Consider the following 15,957-nt stretch of genomic DNA (forward strand, 5'->3'; position numbering starts at 1 on the left):
AATCTCATATTTACTTCATATTAGTGGTCAGTAATCAATGGATTCATTAATTAATCTTGGCATTCTATATTGGTAGTCATAATATTATGATTTCAGTAAGTTGTTTCTTTCACCAGTATTGTAATTTGATGATGTTACAGAGTATAGTGTATATACAGCACACTAGTTGATGTTAAATGCTATATCTCATACTAAATAACTCTCACAAAACACAAGAAGCTATTTTGCAAAAACAACCCCAAAGAGAGTTAGCTACACTATAACTTAATGTCTGACCCTTTAATGAGCCTTCCAACATAGCCAGGGATCAATATCAAGCCGGCCTCTCATCTAAGCACAGCATTTTTCATGATGTTTGCAGCTGTAGGAATCCAGCTGAGTATTTTTTTCCTCTCTCACAACCTAAATTCCCTATCAGTATGTCTCTGGAGTGTGAGAGGAAACCCATACAAAAATGGGGAGATCATAAAAACTACTTACTGATGTTGTGGGATTTGAAACCTGGACCCCAATGCTACAGGGCTACAGAGCCACCATGCTGCCAAAGTATGAAGTTTTATTGGCAATGTTTCAGGTACTACCTGGAAGATAGTTTCTTTCATTCTGGATCATGGCTAACTTAGAGCTAAGTCAGCAGTAGAGATGAGCGAATGTATTTGAGAGGAATTGAATTCTACTTGAATTTTATAAAAATCCGCATTCAATAAAAAAAAGTTATTCTTGTAATCTGCTTCCATGCGGATTCAGAAAAAAGGCAGAAGTCCCAATCTAATGTGAGAGGCTCAGGAATTTAAGCACAAATGGCAAAAATAATAAGATACTGCCAGGATCGGATGGGCGAGCATTGAGAGGAGTATAAAGGTTGCTTTTTTTTACACCTTGCGTTTATTATTCTCTGAGGTCCGGAGTGATCCTAGAACATAATAAGGGACATTCAGTTCACATAGAATAACTTCTCTGCAAATCGAATTTCCTGCAAAAATCCACATGAACAGGCAAATTAAAATTTTGCCTCCTCCGCTCATTTCTGCATAGCTGGTCTCTGTAAGGAGAATCAGTACTTCCTCTATTCTGCCTAATGTTGCATTAAAATGTCAGATATTGGGATATACGGTAGCCTCCTCTCCCAGGTGGTACTACCTCTCCCAAGTCGTACTTGCAAGATAATCTATTTTGTTCTTTTTTGAGAGAGCTAACTTGAATACATTTTTCTTATGGAGCATTGCCAATAAGACTCATTGATCAGCTGGTCTCTCTATGGGAAACCAGTACTTCCCCCATGATACTAGATCTCACACATGGTCATTGTATGGATAACTAACAGTGATGAGCGAGCATACTCACAAGTACTCGGTACTTGCCTGAGCATCTCAGTACTTGAGATGCTCGGAGCTCACCTAGTACTTGCGAGCTGCTCAGGCAGATGCTTGGGTCCTGCATGTTTGGCGCTCTTTAGAGCAGCCATGTTGGTTGTGGCATTACAGTGATTGGCTGGCCCCATAGCATCATCAGATCTATATCAGACTTGGCGCCGCTGTGCTCATCAGTCTACTCCGCAATCAGGCAGTGTAGGGAGAGGTGCTGCTGAGCTAGGGAGAGATTTGGTTGTGTATTTGGTAGTTTACAGAGAAAACAAGTACATTACACATATCCATCTCAACAAACAGTCCTTCTGAGGACTAATCCATCTGCAGAGATATCAGGCAGGCAGTGTGTTAGGCATCGGGAGTTTGCTGGATCTGAAATTGGTTCAGAATCATCAGTGGATTCTGTGGTCTCCCATTCTGGTCCAGCCAGGGCAGATGCTGCTCAGCATCACTGTCGGTCCCAACGCCTAACTGGTGCACGAGATGTACAAGCTGTCTCTCGGGTCTTTGTTCCTAGTAGCGTTAAGCATAGGTTGCAGAGGGGAAGAGGGCTACTTCAGCCTAAGTCCATGATGCACTTCACTGAGCATGCCCGTGACATGGCGGACCATGATTGGTGCTTTGGTGTCAGCTGATCCAGTGACTGGGCACCACCTGATTGACCGCGGGTGACGTCATCAGTAGTGCGACCAATAATGCGACGGTGGGCAGGGCTTAGTCTTTAAATAGCCTGCCCACAAACATGGTGGTTCGCTCTGATCATTGAGCTAAGGTTGTGTTACTGTGTGGATGCTTGTCTGTTTGGGCTCCACGGCAGTCTTAGCTGGAGGGAGGCAGGTACTTCCATTTGACAGTCTGGCTCCGACAAGGGGGTCGCTATACACCCTGAGCAGACTGCAGACTCCGTATTCCTGGCACCGCAGGTTAGCCACATGGAGAGTTACTCCGCAGTCCGGTAGCACACCGGCTGGGAGCACATATACGCCGGCGTGAGTCACACACATGTCCTGGCACCTGCTGCGTAGCCTCAATGCAGTTAACAGGGCTACAGCTACATTATTTGTCGCACATCTCTCGTGCAGTTAACGGAGATAGTGCGAATCCCTTTTTTCGTCCCGGTGTGCAGTAACACTGGAGGGATTTATATATTAGTTGGTTGTTTTACCTTCTTACCCGGAAGGTGTTCGGCCGCAGTCTTCCAGGCTGCATTGCGGACCCCGGGTTCAGTTGCTTTCCATTATTAATAAAGTTGTTTGCAACCGTCCCCTTAGCACAGTGTATATAGGCAGGCAGGCAGTGTATATAGCAGACTGCAGTGCACATAGCACAAGAGGTTCCATTCCTGTTCTGCCTTCTGCTGCTGTTAGATATTTCTAGACAAAGGCCCAGGTCTCAGGGGCCAGGAATAATTATTTTTGGATCTTAATCCTAATTATTTGCTTAAAAAGCAATCCAGAGAACACTGTTTTTCTGCGCCATTTGTTTGTTGGCACTGCAGAATACAGCCAGGTCCTTTCCATATTACAGTGCTAAAGATCCAGCTATTTAAAACTGTGGTTTGTCCGTCACACGGATCACATATAATTGCGCTGAAAATACTGCCATTTTTGGTCTCCATTCAATTTTTTTTTCAGTGTGTCAGCAAAGTTTTTGACACCAGTTTGCTGTTCAAAATAGTTAACTACAGGCCAGGTATTTGAAACTGTGATTTCTCCATCACACGGATTACATAGAACTTCGCTCCAAATTCAACCATTTGTAGTGAGCGTGGAAGATATTGTCCTCCATTTAAAATGGGAAAGGTGCGTGGCAAGGGATGGGGAACTGGACATGATGGTGATGGTGATGGCGCATGCAGAGGCCGAGGCCGTGGGCAAGCTGAAATTGTGCCACAACAAACACCCACATCTTCTCGCCCGACCTTCCTGTCCCAATTCCTAGGGGACCGCAGCACACCACTATTGAACCCAGAGCAGTGTCAAAAGGTTGTTGGTTGGATAGCGGATAATGCTTCCAGTCACTTAGCCAACACCACCACCCTGTCTTCCACATGGTCAAGTCTCAGTAGCCGTGAGTCTGGACTGCATATTCCTTACCCTGATCCTCCTTCCTCCCACCATGCCGAGTGCCCGGAGACAACTGATTCCACACTTGGACACTCCGAAGAGCTGTTTACTTTTCCATTTATAGATTCGGGCCTCTCGCCCGGTCCACTTGAAGCGGGGCAAGAGGAGATCGCATGTAGCGATGCTCAAATATTTGAGCAGCCACGGTCACATGAAGGCGACGGTGGGAAAGTGGCACAAGAGGTGGACGATGATGAGACACAATTGTCAGAAAGTCAGGAGGAGGACCAGGGTGCGGAAGTGGAAGACGAGGTGGTGGATGATATAGTAACTGACCCAACCTGGCAGGAGCACATGCAGAGCGAGGACAGCAGCACACAAAGGGAGGGAGGCATTAGCAACCCAACAGGCAGGACGAAGCAGTGTGGTGGCCGCAGACAGAAGGCAGGCAACCGTTCCCCGTAACACCAACACAAGGGAAGTTGCCAGTTCAACTGTTAGGTCTTCCCGACTCTGGTTGTTTTTTAAAGACTCTGCCGATAACCACAAAAAGGCCATTTGTACCACCTGCCAGGCCAGCATCAGCAGGGGTGGCAAAACGACCAACCTGGCCACCACCAGCATGATCAGGCACATGGCAGCAAAGCACCCGACTTTGTGGGCTGAACCCCAGGGTCCAGGAACAGTGTCTGTGGGTGGCACCATTGCTTCTTCTGCTGTTGTGCATGCAAGCCAATCCCCTGTCCATGGCGCATGCGAAGATGCCTCCTGCCCTGCACCTGTCGTTGCACACTGTCAAGTAGCAGCATCAGGAAGCACGTCCACGTCCTTGTCCAAGCTCAGCGTTCAGTTGTCCATACCCCAGTCCTTGGAACGCAAGGTCAAATACGCAGCCAATGCCCCACAGGCCACACTACTAAATTCCCACATTTCACGACTGCTTTTGCTCAAAATGTTGCCTTTTAGGCTCGTGGAGACGGAAGCATTCCGCAACCTGATGGCGGCGGCTGTCCCTCGGTACTCAGTTCCCAGCCGCCACTATTTCTACCAATGTGCCACCCCTGCATTACACAAGCACGTGTCCCAAAACATTAGCCCTGCCCTCAACACTGCAGTTACCGGGAAAATCCACCTATCCACGGACACGTGGACAAGTGCTTGTGGGCAGGGATGGTACATCTCGCTGACTGCACACTGGGTTAATATAGTAGAAGTCGGGACCCAGTCGGACCTTGGGACGGAACACGTCCTCCCGACGCCAAGGATTGCGGGCCCTAGGTCAATCAGGGTTGCCCCCACAGTCTACAGCTCCTGCACCTCATCCTCCTCAGCCTCCTCCTCCACTTCAGCCTTCCTCTCCGAAATGACCACATCAGTCACAAGCTGGAAGCACTGCAGCACTGCCTCGGCCAAGCGGCAACAGGCTGTGCTGAAGCTAATATGCTTAGGTGACAAACCGCACAATGCTGAACAGTTGTGGACAGCTCTGAAAGAGCAGGCAGATCTGTGTCTCACACAGCTGAATCTACAGCCAGGCATGGTCGTGTGTGACAATGGCCGGAACCTGGTGAAGGCTCTGAGGCAAGGCAAGCTCACACACCTAACATGCCTGGCCCATGTGCTTAACCTCGTGGTTCAACGGTTTCTCAAATCCTACCCGGAGGTGCCGGATCTGCTTTTTAAAGTACGCCACCTGTGTGCCCATCTTAGAAAGTCACCTACAGCTTCCGTCGCCCTTGCCGTGTTTCAGCAGCATTTGCTGCTTCCGACTCACAGACTGGTGTGTGATGTCCCCACGTGTTGTAACTCTACACTGCAGATGTTGGGAAGGATTTGTGAGCAGAAGAGGGCAGTTGTTGACTACCAGCATCAACAAGGCCGTCGGTATTCAGTTCAGACTCCACACATAAGACCTCAGGAGTGGACATGGATGTCAGACATATGTACCATCCTCCAAAACTTTGAGGACTCCACCGAGATGTTAAGCGGCTATGACGCCATAATTAGCGTCACCATCCCACTTCTCTGTCTTCTGAAACGCTCTCTGCTCACAATCAAAGAGAATGCATTGCAGAAGGAGCACGATGAGATGGAGCAAGGAACCATACAGGGTGATTACACACAGCCCAGCCTCATCTCATCCCAACGTGGATTGGGTGATAATGAGGAAGAGGAGGAGGAGGAGGAAGAACAGGAGCTAGTTTCATGCGCTATAGACAGTACTACCTGCACAACTGTTATACCGTCTGTTCAGCATGGATGGCCAGAGGACAGAGAGGAGGAGGAGGAGAGCATGGTCAGTCATACTCTTGGTGAGGACACGGAAGTCTTGCCTGTTAGCAGTGTGGCCCGCATGGCTGAGTTTATGTTACGCTGCCTTTCCCATGAACCTCGCGTTCTCAAAATTTTGTGTGACAGTCATTACTGGTTGGTGACACTTCTAGACCCACGCTACAAGGAAAACTTTATATCTCTTATTCCTGAGGCGGACAGGTGTACAAAAATGGGCCAGTACCAGAAGGCCCTTGTTGCGCAGAACTATTGAAAAGATTACCATCTGAAAACGCTGGCGGCAGTGGTCACAGTTCGTTGGACAACCAAGGAGTACAAGCGAGAGAGACACAACTTCAATCCAGCAGAGGCAGGGGAACACTGTCAAAGTTCTGTGAGAATTTTCTCAGCCCCTCCCATCGCACAAGGAGTGCAAAGTTTGGGAAGATACTGAGGGAGTACCTTGCCGACCGTACCAACATCCTCTGTGATTCCTCTGTGCCTTATAATTATTGGGTATCCAAGCTGGATACGTGGAATGAACTGGCTCTCTATGCCTTGGAGGTTCTGGCCTGCCCTACCCTGCTCCCTGCGTTTTATCAGAGCAGGTTTTTATTGCCGCTTGTGGAATTATAACTGATAAGCGCATCCGCCTTTCAACTGAAAATGGTGACAGGCTGATTCTTATAAAAATGAACAAGGGCTGGATTGGGTCAGACTTCTCAACACCACCGAATGACAGCAGCGTAACATAAACTCAAATCCAGTGTCTTTTTTTGGGAGGTGTATTTCCATGCACCTCTTCACGCACACACATGGGTATAAGCTTCCTGATTTGGGCTATTTGCTCTTGTGCTCCTCCTTCTCCTTATCCTCATCCTCCACTACCATATCACCAGGGTGACCGTGGTCCGTGATGCAACACCCACATAATTTTTTTAAAGGGTGTTTATGATGCTCGCAAAAAATTTTTTTTATACAGTATGTTCATGTATACCCCCCAGGGGTAAATGTTTGTCAGCCCATACACTTAGTGCATGGGCATTACAAGTATAGGAGACCCGCTCCTTTCTAATGGGAACATTTTTTTATGAGGCCCTCCTCCACGTGTCTTCCAAGGGGCATTGGAATGCCTCCCAATTTTTTGCAGCCCTTGCATTCACTGCATAGGCAAACACAATGGTAGACCCACTTCCTAAAATTGGGAACATTTTTTTTCAGGAGGCCATCCTCTACGTCTCTTCCAAGGGGCATTGGAGTGCCTCCAAATTTTTGGCAACCCTTGCCTTCACTGCATAGGCAAACACAATGGGAGACCCACTTCCTAATTATGTGAACATTGTTTTCAGGAGGCCCTCTGACCTCCATGTCTCTTCTAAGGGGCGCTGGAGTGCCTCCAAATTTTTGGCAACCCTTGCATTCACTGCATAGGCAAACATAATGGGAAACGTACTTTCTAATAATGGGAACATTGTTTTCAGGAGGCCCTCTGACCTCCACGTCTCTTCCAAGGGGCATTGGAGTGCCTCCAAATTTTTGCCAACCCTTGCATTTACTGCATAGGCTAACACAATGGGAGACCTACTTCCTAATAATGGGAACATTGTTTTCAGGAGGCCCTTCTCTAAGTCTCTTCAAAGGGGTATTGGGGCGCGTCCAAATTTTCAAAGTGGTATTGGGGTGCGTCCAAATTTTGGGCAGCCTTGCCACTCACTGCATACGCAATAACAGTATAGGAGACCCACTCTTTAGTAATGGGAACAATAAAACATAGCCGGCTGATGGCTCTCTAATAATAGTGAGGGAAGACTGCTGGCCCTTTAAGAATAGTAAAGGCCGCCTGATGACCCTATAAATCTAGACTTTGTGACTTTCAGAATCCCTCCTTCTTAAATGAAACACGATGTGTCTGATGATGTGTCACACACCACATGGCCAGATAAGGTTGTGAAATGTTAAACTGATATTTCCTGGTGAATGCATTTGTCACGGTTGAAAGCAATGCAAAAGTGCAAAAACACACCAAAAACGCTATGTGTGATCATAGCCCAAGGTGTGGAGGAGCATTTTTGTTTTTGGTTATTTATTTTGCTTTATATACAAGTTATTACCCTAGAAAGGATGTTCCTTAACATATTTCCCAGGAAAATCTATTTTGGTTTTGTTTTTGTATGTTTTATTGTGAGTCCGTAAAAGTGGCGTAATACCACTGACAACGTTGTTGACAGAAGTGACCTGAGAGTCAGAAATGCTTCCAGGTGTCTTCTCCATGCTGTTCCCATGTCATTTGAGCACTGTTCCCATCGATTTGGGCAATTTTTAGGCCCTCTGCAGACCGCCGGGGGGAGCTGCCTGAAAAATGCTCGAGTTTCCCATAGATTTACATTGGGCTTGTTGCTCGGGTTGAGCACCCGAATATTCCAATGTGCTTGACCCGAGCATCGAGCACCCGAGCATTTTAGTGCTCGCCCATCACTAATAATTAACAATTAATAACTTAGTTTTCAGCCATAAAAAAATATCATAGGACTACTACTGCTGTAACATTACATAAAGGAAACCATTTAATAGTATAAAGTTCCTGACTGATTCAGAGCAAGGAGTCTCTATTTAATATCAGTCTTTAAATTCCTTTAGTATTTTTCCTTGAAATGTCCTTTTTTCTGTATATAAATTTGTGTAGGTCAAAAATATATAAAAATGTCATGAAGAACATTGATCGTGTGTTCTGTACCTTTATACTATCCTTTACCATGAATCTAAAGTGACAAGTTTCTGTTCTGTCCATAAATTATAATTTACAGACTAAAAAGTCCTGGAGGTAAACATCTGAAAAATAAATTTAAGTAAAATATTTTCTATTTCATTATTTTATCCTTGGTTTAGTTTTGCAGATAATTTGCATACAGTAAAATCCATCAAAATAGTTAATTATTATAAACTTTTTTTTTGTATGAGAGAAGGATAACAGCTGTTATACTGTATCTATTACTGAAATCACTGACAATATCTATAGATGCCAGAAGCGTAGCCAAAGAGGGGGCAAAGGTAATAGTTTCATGTGACTCTGGCTCTCTACTGCCACAAGGGAAGACAATAGTATTATAAATGGCAGAAAATAAGTGAGGCGCATGTTTTTTGAAGTTCATTTCAGTTGAAAAATAGCTTCCTTAAATATTTCTTAGTTTCCTTTGCAGTGGAAGGGAGGATAGGAAGGTTCAATGGCTACTTGCTTGGTTTCCGGAGTATCTTGACAGTGGTCCAATTACAATAAGGCAGTGGATAAAGGTAATTTCCAGTCGCCCTGACAAGAAATATGGGAAGGGTTGTCTAAAGCCATTTCTTAATATACTGTGATGTTTGAAGGGCTTTTCCAATCTTATATGTTTATGGCAAATAGTAGGACATTCTATTAAAATGATAAAGCACAAGTAACCATTGTCAACTTATTATTCATGGGTTCTTTTTCTATTCATTTTATTTTTTAACATAGTACTAAAGTTATGTTATAACCTATATTGAACAATACGTGGGGTAATCTTGGCTCTAGTAATAGGTACAAAGCATTGTTAACTTCAGATACAGTGATTCAGGGCCAAGGCCATGATAAGCCATCTGCTATAGCAGCTCAAACAACTGAAACCATGAAACAGAAGCTGTTGTTTCTACTTAAGAAATGTATCATGATGTAACTGTCACGCTGATGGAATTTACAAGCTCGGGACAATATGTTCAACAGTAGCATGAGCCATCTAATACAACTAGAGTGAAATTGATTGCACTTTAATTTATTCCACTATGGTGGCCAGATGGAAATGACTTCCCCAATATTCAGCGTATAACACATTTACATTAGTCTGTCATGTTTACTCATGTCCTATTCCTCCTCTCCTTTTGGTGACATCCACCTCAATGAAAGTAGTAGTAAATACTGTATAATGTTACAGGAACTAAGATGCTATGCAAGTCTCAGCTTGAGTATACAGAGAAAGAACTAGTCATTCTAAATTGAATATTCCTTTTCTTTCCATAAAATTTTATTTTTATATCCATTTTAGTATCATCTGAAAGTTCACCGGTATAATTTATACACAGATCTCTTATAGGATGGGCTAAAACATGTGCACACAGAGGGCACCCAATATATAGCTCCGTGGGAGACTGCTGATTAGGCAGTGGGGGAAACTGTCTATTTCTCTGCAATCGCCAAATAAGTATTAGTGTCAGACTTCGTAATTTAGTGGTTAGGAGAATGCAAGATGTAGCTCCCTAGACTTAATTTTATCTTCTTAGAACTAGAGATGAGCGTTGTTCGACTCGAACTGTTCGCCAATCTCAAATTCGAGCTGTTTTGGGCAGTGTTCGAGCCGTTCGGCGAACACGAACAATTTGAGAAAAATTCGGCTGTTCGAGGTTATGTTCGATAACTGTTCGTGCACCAAAATCATAGCTGGATTTTTTCTCAGTAATGATGAAAATTAATGTTAATACGCAGTTTGAGTGTACAGCGGGGTGGGCGGAGGGGCAGGGGATGGATCTCTGCAGGAATAATGAAGATCTCCATTTTTTTTTCTCTTTCCCGCATTTACAGTGGGGAGGTGCAATCTGTCAGCCTATCAGCAGCGCACACACGGAGCGAAGTGCTTTTTTTCACACAAGCAAGGGCATGTGTCATTGGCAGTGTATGTCACATGTCCTTGCCCTATAAGACCAAGCCATTTTCCCCGTCGCCACCATTTTCTCACTGCTGCAGCTGCGTGTTAGACGGCACCGCTGTTGCTGTGTGCGCTATACCTTGTTAATTTCAAGCCAATTTTCGCACAAATCTACAGATAGCTTGGGAGTAGGGAATAGTTGTGATTGCAGTCCTTTTAAGGACTAGGTTACAGCATTTCCTACGACTTTTATCAGGCAGGTCTGTGCTCTTAAATAGATAGATTGTGGGAGTAAAGACTAATTGTAATTGCAGTCCTTTTCAGGACTAGGTTACATCAGTTCCTATCAGTTTTTGCCAGGCAGGTCTGTGCCAGTGCTGTGCAAGTTTTTTTCACAGCATTTGGCTGAATCTAGCAAAGCTAATCCTTTTTGGCCTATTGCAGAGTGTGTTAGTCAGTGGAGTAGCCTATCTGTGTTGCAAGATATACCACCTGTGTATAGAATACCAATTTTTTTACTGCACCTAGTGAAGTAAAATCTTTTGGGCATAGCATCATTCTATTAGTCCATCTATACTGACCTCCATCAGGTTGCAAATTGAATATAATTTTTTCTGCATCTAGCTCTGAAAAAATATTTGGCCTTCTAGCAGTGTGTGGGACTTTCTCTATTAGTCCATCTATACTGACCTCCATCAGGTTGCAAATTAAAAATAATTTTTATCTGCATCTAGCTCTGAAAAAATATTTGGGCTTCTAGCTGTGTGTGGGACTTGTTCTATTAGTCCATCTATACTGACCTCCATCAGGTTGCAAATTGAATATAATTTTTTCTGCATCTAGCTCTGAAAAAATATTTGGCCTTCTAGCAGTGTGTGGGACTTTCTCTATTAGTCCATCTATACTGACCTCCATCAGGTTGCAAATTAAAAATAATTTTTATCTGCATCTAGCTCTGAAAAAATATTTGGCCTTCTAGCAGTGTGTGGGACTTTCTCTATTAGTCCATCTATACTGACCTCCATCAGGTTGCAAATTAAAAATAATTTTTTGTCTGCATCTAGCTCTGAAAAAATATTTGGCCTTCTAGCAGTGTGTTGGACTTTCTCTATTAGTCCATCTATACTGACCTCCATCAGGTTGCAAATTCAAAATAATGTTTTGTCTGCATCTAGCTCTGAAAAAATATTTGGCCTTCTAGCAGTGTGTGGGACTTTCTCTATTAGTCCATCTATACTGACCTCCATCAGGTTGCAAATTAAAAATAATTTTTTGTCTGCATCTAGCACTGAAAAAATATTTGGCCTTCTAGCAGTGTGTGGGACTTTCTCTATTAGTCCATCTATACAGACCTCCATCAGGTTGCAAACTGAATATAATTTTTTTCTACATCTACCTCTGAAAAAATATTTCGGCTTCTAGCTGTGTGTGGGACTTGTTCTATTAATCCATCTATACAGACCTCAATCAGGTTGCAAACTGAATATAATTTTTTTCTGCATCTACCTCTGAAAAAATATTTGGGCTTCTAGCTGTGTGTGGGATTTGTTCTATTAGTCCATCTATACTGACCTCCATCAGGTTGCAAACTGAATATAATTTTTTTCTGCATCTAGCTCTGAAAAAATATTTGGCCTTCTAGCAATGTGTGGGACTTTCTCTATTAGTCCATCTATACTGACCTCCATCAGGTTGCAAACTGAATATATTTTTTTTCTGCATCTACCTCTGAAAAAATATTGGGCTTCTAGCAGTGTGTGGGACTTTCTCTATTAGTCCATCTATACTGACCTCCATCAGGTTGCAAATTCAAAATAATTTATATCTGCATCTAGCTCTGAAAAAATATTTGGCCTTCTAGCAGTGTGTGGGATTTTATCTATTAGTCCATCTATACTGACCTCCATCAGGTTGCAAATTAAAAATAATTTTTTGTCTGCATCTAGCTCTGAAAAAATATTTGGCCTTCTAGCAGTGTGTGGGATTTTCTCTATTAGTCCATCTATACTGACCTCCATCAGGTTGCAAATTAAAAATAATTTTTTTCTGCATCTACCTCTGAAAAAATATTTGGGCTTCTAGCTGTGTGTGGGACTTGTTCTATTAGTCCATCTATACTGACCTCCATCACGCTGCAAATTCAAAATAATTTATATCTGCATCTAGCTCTGAAAAAATATTTGGCCTTCTAGCAGTGTGTGGGATTTTATCTATTAGTCCATCTATACTGACCTCCATCAGGTTGCAAATTAAAAATAATTTTTTGTCTGCATCTAGCTCTGAAAAAATATTTGGCCTTCTAGCAGTGTGTGGGATTTTCTCTATTAGTCCATCTATACTGACCTCCATCAGGTTGCAAATTAAAAATAATTTTTTTCTGCATCTACCTCTGAAAAAATATTTGGGCTTCTAGCTGTGTGTGGGACTTGTTCTATTAGTCCATCTATACTGACTTCCATCAGGTTGCAAACTGAATATAATTTTTTTCTGCATCTAGCTCTGAAAAAATATTTGGCCTTCTAGCAGTGTGTGGGACTTTCTCTATTAGTCCATCTATACTGACCTCCATCAGGTTGCAAATTCAAAATAATTTTTTGTCTGCATCTAGCTCTGAAAAAATATTTGGCCTTCTAGCAGTGTGTGGGACTTTCTCTATTAGTCCATCTATACTGACCTCCATCAGGTTGCAAATTCAAAATAATTTTTTGTTTGCATCTAGCTCTGAAAAAATATTTGGCCTTCTAGCAATGTGTGGGACTTTCTCTATTAGTCCATCTATACTGACCTCCATAAGGTTGCAAATTAAAAATAATTTTTATCTGCATCTACCTCTGAAAAAATATTTGGCCTTCTAGCTGTGTGTGGGACTTGTTCTATTAGTCCATCTATACTGACCTCCATCAGGTTGCAAACTGAATATAATTTTTTTCTGCATCTAGCTCTGAAAAAATATTTGGCCTTCTAGCAGTGTGTGGGACATTCTCTATTAGTCCATCTATACTGACCTCCATCAGGTTGCAAATGAAAAATAATTTATATCTGCATCTAGCTCTGAAAAAATATTTGGCCTTCTAGCAGTGTGTGGGATTTTATCTATTAGTCCATCTATACTGACCTCCATCAGGTTGCAAATTAAAAATAATTTTTTGTCTGCATCTAGCTCTGATAAAATATTTGGTCTTCTAGCTGTGTGTGGGACTTTCTCGATTAGTCCATCTATACTGACCTCCATCAGGTTGCAAACTGAATATATTTTTTTTCTGCATCTACCTCTAAAAAAATATTGGGCTTCTAGCTGTGTGTGGGACTTGTTCTATTAATCCATCTATACAGACCTCCATCAGGTTGCAAACTGAATATAATTTTTTTCTGCATCTACCTCTGAAAAAGTATTTGGGCTTCTAGCTGTGTGTGGGACTTGTTCTATTAGTCCATCTATACTGACCTCCATCAGGTTGCAAACTAAATATAATTTTTTTCTGCATCTAGCTCTGAAAAAATATTTGGCCTTCTAGCAGTGTGTGGGACTTTCTCTATTAGTCCATCTATACTGACCTCCATCAGGTTGCAAATTAAAAATAATTTTTTACCTGCATCTAGCTCTGAAAAAATATTTGGCCTTCTAGCAGTGTGTGGGACTTTCTCTATTAGTCCATCTGTACTGACCTCCATCAGGTTGCAAACTGAATATAATTTTTTTCTGCATCTACCTCTGAAAAAATATTTGGGCTTCTAGCTGTGTGTGGGACTTGTTCTATTAATCCATCTATACAGACCTCCATCAGGTTGCAAACTGAATATAATTTTTTTCTGCATCTACCTCTGAAAAAATATTTGGGCTTCTAGCTGTGTGTGGGACTTGTTCTATTAGTCCATCTATACTGACCTCCATCAAGTTGCAAACTGAATATAATTTTTTTCTGCATCTAGCTCTGAAAAATTATTTGGCCTTCTAGCAGTGTGTGGGACTTTCTCTATTAGTCCATCTATACTGACCTCCATCAGGTTGCAAATTAAAAATAATTTTTATCTGCATCTAGCTCTGAAAAAACATTTGGCCTTCTAGCAGTGTGTGGTACTTTCTCTATTAGTCCATTTATACTGACCTCCATCAGGTTGCAAACTGAATATATTTTTTTTCTGCATCTACCTCTGAAAAAATATTGGGCTTCTAGCAGTGTGTGGGACTTTCTCTATTAGTCCATCTATACTGAACTCCATCACGCTGCAAATTCAAAATAATTTTTTGTCTGCATCTAGCTCTGAAAAAATATTTGGCCTTCTAGCAGTGTGTGGGACTTTCTCTATTAGTCCATCTATACTGACCTCCATAAGGTTGCAAATTAAAAATAATTTTTATCTGCATCTACCTCTGAAAAAATATTTGGCCTTCTAGCTGTGTGTGGGACTTGTTCTATTAGTCCATCTATACTGACCTCCATCAGGTTGCAAACTGAATATAATTTTTTTCTGCATCTTGGTCTGAAAAAATATTTGGCCTTCTAGCAGTGTGTGGGACTTTCTCTATTAGTCCATCTATACTGACCTCCATCAGGTTGCAAATGAAAAATAATTTATATCTGCATCTAACTCTGAAAAAATATTTGGCCTTCTAGCAGTGTGTGGGATTTTCTCTATTAGTCCATCTATACTGACCTCCATCAGGTTGCAAACTGAATATAATTTTTTTCTGCATCTAGCTCTGAAAAAATATTTGGCCTTCTAGCAGTGTGTGGGACTTTCTCTATTAGTCCATCTATACTGACCTCCATCAGGTTGCAAACTGAATATATATTTTTTCTGCATCTACCTCTGAAAAAATATTGGGCTTCTAGCAGTGTGTGGGACTTTCTCTATTAGTCCATCTATACTGACCTCCATCACGCTGCAAATTCAAAATAATTTTTTGTCTGCATCTAGCTCTGAAAAAATATTTGGCCTTCTAGCAGTGTGTGGGACTTTCTCTATTAGTCCATCTATACTGACCTCCATCAGGTTGCAAATTAAAAATAATTTTTTTCTGCATCTACCTCTGAAAAAATATTTGGGCTTCTAGCTGTGTGTGGGACTTGTTCTATTAGTCCATCTATACTGACCTCCATCAGGTTGCAAACTGAATATAATTTTTTTCTGCATCTACCTCTGAAAAAATATTTGGCCTTCTAGCAGTGTGTGGGACTTTCTCTATTAGTCCATCTATACTGACCTCCATCAGGTTGCAAATTAAAAATAATTTTTATCTGCATCTAGCTCTGAAAAAATATTTGGCCTTCTAGCAGTGTGTGGGACTTTCTCTATTAGTCCATCTATACTGACCTCCATTAGGTTGCAAATTAAAAATAATTTTTATCTGCATCTAGCTCTGAAAAAACATTTGGCCTTCTAGCAGTGTGTGGGACTTTCTCTATTAGTCCATTTATACTGACCTCCATCAGGTTGCAAACTGAATATATTTTTTTTCTGCATCTACCTCTGAAAAAATATTGGGCTTCTAGCAGTGTGTGGGACTTTCTCTATTAGTCCATCTATACTGAACTCCATCACGCTGCAAATTCAAAATAATTTTTTGTCTGCATCTAGCTCTGAAAAAATATTTGG

At 42.1% G+C, this 15,957-nt stretch overlaps 1 protein-coding gene across 1 annotated transcript in view; it reads left to right on the plus strand.

Annotated features, from left to right (window-relative positions):
* STAC (SH3 and cysteine rich domain) overlaps positions 1–15,957 on the plus strand; it is a 474,096-nt gene that overhangs the window by 126,455 nt on the left and 331,684 nt on the right. The gene's annotated exons all lie outside the window — the stretch shown is intronic.

The sequence above is a fragment of the Phyllobates terribilis genome, unplaced genomic scaffold, assembly GCF_046119375.1.
Source record: "Phyllobates terribilis strain yellow unplaced genomic scaffold, ASM4611937v1 Scaffold_4__5_contigs__length_816908805, whole genome shotgun sequence".
Lineage (NCBI taxonomy): Eukaryota > Metazoa > Chordata > Amphibia > Anura > Dendrobatidae > Phyllobates > Phyllobates terribilis.